The sequence below is a fragment of the Chiloscyllium punctatum genome, unplaced genomic scaffold (assembly GCF_047496795.1).
Source record: "Chiloscyllium punctatum isolate Juve2018m unplaced genomic scaffold, sChiPun1.3 scaffold_910, whole genome shotgun sequence".
Lineage (NCBI taxonomy): Eukaryota > Metazoa > Chordata > Chondrichthyes > Orectolobiformes > Hemiscylliidae > Chiloscyllium > Chiloscyllium punctatum.
This window is the reverse complement of record NW_027310644.1, coordinates 4,952-12,500: the sequence shown is the minus strand read 5'-3', so window position 1 is coordinate 12,500 and position 7,549 is coordinate 4,952.

Here is a 7,549-nt window from a genome sequence, read left to right as displayed (position 1 = left end):
TTATTAGGGAGTGCTAAGGCAAGGTTCTGTGCCCTCCACCCTCATCGCAACACCCATGGGAGCCTCCGGTCGTCAATAGACCGCCGCACCGGCCTCTGACTGACTCTCAGAATGGACGGAAAGAGCCGGGTAAGCCTTTCAAAAGATTCGACCACGTGCCGAAAACTTTAGACTTCCGTGAGCTCTCCGGCTTGCACCGAGACCCGAAGTCGACGTGCGAAGCACCACGGGACCCCTTTCGCCTGCAGGTCCCGAGCCGCCTTTATTTGCTGTTACGAGCATCGTGTGCCCCATACCTGCGTGACGAGCACCGCAGGGCGGCAGAGCCATCGCACTTGGCCGGGTGGCAGAGGAGGACCCGACTATTCACAGATAGCGGCCCAACGACTCCCAGAGCCGGTCGTGCGGCGCGCGAGGTCTGCTCTCTTCACAAGAGGCTTTATTAGGGAGTGCTAAGGCAAGGTTCTGTGCCCTCCACCCTCATCGCAACACCCATGGGAGCCTCCGGTCGTCAATAGACCGCCGCACCGGCCTCTGACTGACTCTCAGAATGGACGGAAAGAGCCGGGTAAGCCTTTCAAAAGATTCGACCACGTGCCGAAAACTTTAGACTTCCGTGAGCTCTCCGGCTTGCACCGAGACCCGAAGTCGACGTGCTAAGCACCACGGGACCCCTTTCGCCTGCAGGTCCCGAGCCGCCTTTATTTGCTGTTACGAGCATCGTGTGCCCCATACCTGCGTGACGAGCACCGCAGGGCGGCAGAGCCATCGCACTTGGCCGGGTGGCAGAGGAGGACCAGACTATTCACAGATAGCGGCCCAACGACTCCCAGAGCCGGTCGTGCGGCGCGCGAGGTCTGCTCTCATCACAAGAGGCTTTAGGGAGTGCTCAGGCAAGGGTCAGCCCGCAGCCTTCCTGGCAACACCCAGGGGAACCAGGCCACTCGCGTCTCTCGCCTTCATTTTCGACACGAGCGCCTGCGGAGGGCCACCACCCCCTCCGATTGTCAAGAGACCTCCGCACCGGCCTCTGACTTACTCTCAGAATGGACGGAAAGAGCCGGGTAAGCCTTTGAAAAGATTCGACCACGTGCCGAAAACTTTAGACTTCCGTGAGCTCTCCGGCTTGCACCGAGACCCGAAGTCGACGTGCTTAGCACCACGGGACCCCTTTCGCCTGCAGGTCCCGAGCCGCCTTTTATTTTTGTTACGAGTATCGTGTTCCCCAAACCTGGGTGACGAGCACCGCAGGGCGGCAGAGCCATCGCGCTTGTCCGGGTGGCAGAGGAGGACCAGACTATTCACAAATAGCGGCCCAACGACTCCCAGAGCCGGTCGTGCGGCAGGCGAGGTCTGCTCTCATCACAAGAGGCTTTAGGGAGTGCTCAGGCAACGGTCAGCCCGCAGCCTTCTTGGCAACACCCAAGGGAACCAGGCCACTCGCGTCTCTCGCCTTCATTTTGGACACGAGCGCCTGTGGAGGGACGGCCGGAGTCAACGTGGGGTTTGCCCGCCCTCCAATAGTGTCAAAAGACCGCCGCACAAGTCTCTGACTGACTCTTAGAACAGACAGAAAGAGTTTGTCAAATCTGTCAAAAAATTGACAAAGTGTCAAAAATTCGACTTCCAAGAGCTCTCCGGCATGCACTCATACCTGTCATTAAAGTGCTATGCCCGTGGAACCGTTTTTCGGATGCCTTTCAGAACGGTCCCGCGCCGCCATTTTGTTCTAAAAATCGTGTTCCCATATATCTCCGGGTACCCCGCCAACCTCACTGCGGAAAAACTACAAGTGGCACTGAATGGGTCTGAATTCCAAATTTGACTGCATCGGTCTGGAACTCGGTCCGGTCAAAACCGTTTGGATTTTTCTCGGTCCGGACTTCCGCGACAGACAAAGTTAAAGTTTTCGGGCTGCAGGCACAAAACGACAGCTGGCCATTTGCCGGGCTCAATTCACCCAATTCCTCCGGCACTTCGGAGCACATGTTCGGTGTAAGTTTGCGAATCTTTCCCGATGCTGCAGCATTTTCCTCCGCTGACACTTAGAATATTTTTCACACTTTGCTGAAAATTTTTCTAAGTGTTTTTTTCCAAGTTTTCCTGGTTACTGATTTCTTCTTTTTAAACATTTTTCTAAGTTTTTCTGGTTACTGATTTCTTCTTTTTAAACATTTTTCGCAGTTTGTCTGGTTACTGATTTCTTCTTTTTAAACATTTTTCGCCGTTTTTCTGGTTACTGATTTCTTCTTTTTAAACATTTTTCGCCGTTTTTCTGGTTACTGATTTCTTCTTTTTAAACATTTTTCTAAGTTTTTCTGGTTACTCATTTCTTCTTTTTAAACATTTTTCTAAGTTTTTCTGGTTACTGATTTCTTCTTTTTAAACATTTTTCTAAGTTTTTCTGGTTACTCATTTCTTCTTTTTAAACATTTTTCTAAGTTTTTCTGGTTACTCACTTCTTCTTTTTAAACATTTTTCGCCGTTTTTCTGGTTACTGATTTCTTCTTTTTAAACATTTTTCTAAGTTTTTCTGGTTACTCATTTCTTCTTTTTAAACATTTTTCTAAGTTTTTCTGGTTACTCATTTCTTCTTTTTAAACATTTTTCTAAGTTTTTCTGGTTACTGATTTCTTCTTTTTAAACATTTTTCTAAGTTTTTCTGGTTACTGATTTCTTCTTTTTAAACATTTTTCTAAGTTTTCCTGGTTACTCATTTCTTCTTTTTAAACATTTTTCTAAGTTTTCCTGGTTACTCATTTCTTCTTTTTAAACATTTTTCTAAGTTTTCCTGGTTACTGATTTCTTCTTTTTAAACATTTTTCGCAGTTTTTCTGGTTACTGATTTCTTCTTTTTAAACATTTTTTCGCAGTTTGTCTGGTTACTGATTTCTTCTTTTTAAACATTTTTCGCCGTTTTTCTGGTTACTGATTTCTTCTTTTTAAACATTTTTCGCCGTTTTTCTGGTTACTGATTTCTTCTTTTTAAGCATTTTTCTAAGTTTTTCTGGTTACTCATTTCTTCTTTTTAAACATTTTTCTAAGTTTTTCTGGTTACTGATTTCTTCTTTTTAAACATTTTTCTAAGTTTTTCTGGTTACTCATTTCTTCTTTTTAAACATTTTTCTAAGTTTTTCTGGTTACTCACTTCTTCTTTTTAAACATTTTTCTAAGTTTTTCTGGTTACTGATTTCTTCTTTTTAAACATTTTTCGCCGTTTTTCTGGTTACTGATTTCTTCTTTTTAAACATTTTTCTAAGTTTTTCTGGTTACTCATTTCTTCTTTTTAAACATTTTTCTAAGTTTTTCTGGTTACTGATTTCTTCTTTTTAAACATTTTTCTAAGTTTTCCTGGTTACTGATTTCTTCTTTTTAAACATTTTTCGCAGTTTTTCTGGTTACTGATTTCTTCTTTTTAAACATTTTTCTAAGTTTTCCTGGTTACTGATTTCTTCTTTTTAAACATTTTTCGCAGTTTTTCTGGTTACTGATTTCTTCTTTTTAAACATTTTTCTAAGTTTTTCTGGTTACTGATTTCTTCTTTTTAAACATTTTTCTAAGTTTTTCTGGTTACTCACTTCTTCTTTTTAAACATTTTTCTAAGTTTTCCTGGTTACTGATTTCTTCTTTTTAAACATTTTTCGCAGTTTGTCTGGTTACTGATTTCTTCTTTTTAAACATTTTTCGCAGTTTTTCTGGTTACTGATTTCTTCTTTTTAAACATTTTTCTAAGTTTTTCTGGTTACTCACTTCTTCTTTTATAACATTTTTCTAAGTTTTCCTGGTTACTGATTTCTTCTTTTTAAACATTTTTCTAAGTTTTCCTGGTTACTGATTTCTTCTTTTTAAACATTTTTCTAAGTTTTCCTGGTTACTGATTTCTTCTTTTTAAACATTTTTCTAAGTTTTTCTGGTTACTCATTTCTTCTTTTTAAACATTTTTCGCAGTTTTTCTGGTTACTGATTTCTTCTTTTTAAACATTTTCCTAAGTTTTCCTGGTTACTGATTTCTTCTTTTTAAACATTTTTCTAAGTTTTCCTGGTTACTCATTTCTTCTTTTTGATCATTTTTCTAAGTTTTCCTGGTTACTGATTTCTTCGTTTTGAACATTTTTCTAAGTTTTCCTGGTTACTCACTTCTTCTTTTCAAACATTTTTCTTCGTTTTTCTGTTTACTCATTTAGCACTTTCAGGCACTTTCCCATCATTTCCTCGTTCCCGATTTCACCCTTTAAAACGCTTTCGGGCATTTCCCTAAGTTTTGCGGTTCACTCGTTTGGGACTCACTGACACCTTCTCTAGCTTCCCTGCTCACTTTTTTCGTACTGTTGAGAAAATTCGAACCCTTTCCTTAACTATGCCGGTTACTGACTTCACCGCTTCAGACCCTTGTCCCCGTAATGAAAGATACCATTTCCCACCGTGGGAAATGCACGAAAATCGGACTGAACACGGGGGAGGCTCCCCCCTCGAAGGCGAGACCGTCGGCAGAACCGCCGGGTCAAACCCGGCCGAGCTACCCGGCTTACAAGTCTCAAAGTCGGTATGAGCAGTCACGTCCACCCCCATTCCCTTTTGGACCACTTCCCACGGTTCCAAATGCATGAAAATCGGCCTGTACACGGGGGAGGCACCCGCCTCGAAGACGAGACCGTCGGCAGAACCGCCGGGTCAAACCCGGCTGAGCTACCCGGCTCGGAAGCGCCAAAGTCGGGTTGAGCAGTCACATTCACTCCCATCGACGTTTGGACCACTTCCCACGGTTCGAAATGCACGGAAATCGGCCTGTACACGGGGGAGGCACCCGCCTCGAAGAGGAGACTGTCGGCAGAACCGCCGGGTCAAACCCGGCTGTGCTAACCGGCTCGGAAGCGCCAAAGTCGGGTTGAGCAGTCACATTCACTCCCATCCCCTTTTGGGCAACTTCCCACGGTTGGAAATGCATGGAAATCGGACTGAACACGGGGGAGGCTCCCCCCTCGAAGGCGAGACCGTCGGCAGAACCGCAGGATCAAACCCGGCTGAGCTACCCGGCTTACAAGTCTCAAAGTCGGTATGAGCAGACACGTCCACCCCCATTCCCTTTTGGACCACTTCCCACGGTTCGAAATGCATGAAAATCGGCCTGTATACGGGGGAGGCACCCGCCTCGAAGACGAGACCGTCGGCAGACCCGCCGGGTCAAACCCGGCTGAGCTACCCGGCTCGGAAGCGCCAAAGTCGGGTTGAGCAGTCACATTCACTCCCATCCCCTTTTGGACCACTTCCCACGGTTCGAAATGCACGAAAATCGGCCTGTACACGGGGGAGGCACCCGCCTCGAAGACGAGACCGTCGGCAGAACCGCCGGAACAAACCCGGCTGAGCTACCCGGCTTACAAGTCTCAAAGTCGGTATGAGCAGACACGTCCACCCCCATTCCCTTTTGGACCACTTCCCACGGTTCGAAATGCATGAAAATCGGCCTGTATACGGGGGAGGCACCCGCCTCGAAGACGAGACCGTCGGCAGACCCGCCGGGTCAAACCCGGCTGAGCTACCCGGCTCGGAAGCGCCAAAGTCGGGTTGAGCAGTCACATTCACTCCCATCCCCTTTTGAACCTCTTCCCACCGTTGGAAATGCACGAAAATCGGCCTGTACACGGGGGAGGCTCCCCCCTCGAAGGCGAGACCGTCGGCAGAACCGCCGGGTCAAACCCGGCTGAGCTACCCGGCTTACAAGTCTCGAAGTCGGGTTGAGCAGTCACATTCACTCCCATCGACTTTTGGGCAACTTCCCACCGTTGCAAATGCATGAAAATCGGCCTGTACACGGGGGAGGCACCCGCCTCGAAGTCGAGACCGTCGGCAGAACCGCCGGGTCCAACCCGGCTGAGCTACCCGGCTTACAAGTCTCAAAGCCGGGTTGGGCAGTCACGTTCACCCCCATTCCCTTTTGGATCACTTCCCACGGTTCGAAATGCACGAAAACCGGCCTGTACACGGGGGAGGGTCCGCCCTCGAAGGCGAGACCGTCGGCAGAACCGCCGGGTCAAACCTGGCTGAGCTACCCGGCTTACAAGTCTCAAAGTCGGGTTGAGCAGTCACGTTCACTCCCATCGACTTTTAGACCACTTCCCACGGTTCGAAATGCACGAAAATCGGCCTGTACACGGGGGAGGCACCCGCCTCGAAGACGAGACCGTCGGCAGAACCGCCGGGTCAAACCCGGCCGAGCTACCCGGGTTAGAAGCCTCAGAGTCGGGTTGAGCAGTCACGTTCACTCCCATCGACTTTTAGACCACTTCCCACGGTTGGAAATGCACGAAAATCGGCCTGTACACGGGGGTGGCATCCGCCTCGAAGACGAGACCGTCGGCAGAACCGCCGGGTCAAACCCGGCTGAGCTACCCGGCTTACAAGTCTCAAAGTCGGGTTGAGCAGTCACATTCACTCCCATCGACTTTTGGGCAACTTCCCACGGTTCGAAATGCACAAGATTCGGCCTGAACACGGGGGACGCTCCCCCCTCGAAGGCGAGACCGTCGGCAGACCCGCCGGGTCAAACCCGGCTGAGCTACCCGGCTCGGAAGCGCCAAAGTCGGTATGAGCAGTCACGTTCACTCCCATCCCCTTTTGGACCGCTTCCCACGGTACGAAATGCATGAAAATCGGCCTGTACACGGGGGAGGCACCCGCCTCGAAGACGAGACCGTCGGCAGAACCGCCGGGTCAAACCCGGCTGAGCTACCCGGCTTACAAGTCTCAAAGTCGGGTTGAGCAGTCACATTCACTCCCATCGACTTTTGGGCAACTTCCCACGGTTCGAAATGCACAAAATTCGGCCTGAACACGGGGGACGCTCCCCCCTCGAAGGCGAGACCGTCGGCAGAACCGCCGGGTCAAACCCGGCTGAGCTACCCGGCTTAAAAGTCTCAAAGTCGGTATGAGCAGTCACATTCACCCCCATTCCCTTTTGGACCACTTCCCACGGTTGGAAATGCATGAAAATCGGCCTGGACACGGGGGAGGCTCCCCCCTCGATGACGAGACCGTCGGCAGAACCGCCGGAACAAACCCGGCTGAGCTACCCGGCTTACAAGTCTCAAAGTCGGTATGAGCAGACACGTCCACCCCCATTCCCTTTTGGACCACTTCCCACCGTTGGAAATGCACGAAAATCGGCCTGTACACGGGGGAGGCACCGGCCTCGAAGACGAGACCGTCGGCAGAACCGCCGGATCAAACCCGGCCGAGCTACCCGGGTTAGAAGCCTCAGAGTCGGGTTGAGCAGTCACATTCACTCCCATCCCCTTTTGAACCTCTTCCCACCGTTGGAAATGCACGAAAATCGGCCTGTACACGGGGGAGGCTCCCCCCTCGAAGGCGAGACCGTCGGCAGAACCGCCGGGTCAAACCCGGCTGAGCTACCCGGCTTAAAAGTCTCAAAGTCGGGTTGAGCAGTCACATTCACTCCCATCGACTTTTGGGCAACTTCCCACCGTTGCAAATGCATGAAAATCGGCCTGTACACGGGGGAGGCTCCGCCCTCGAAGGCGAGACCGACGGC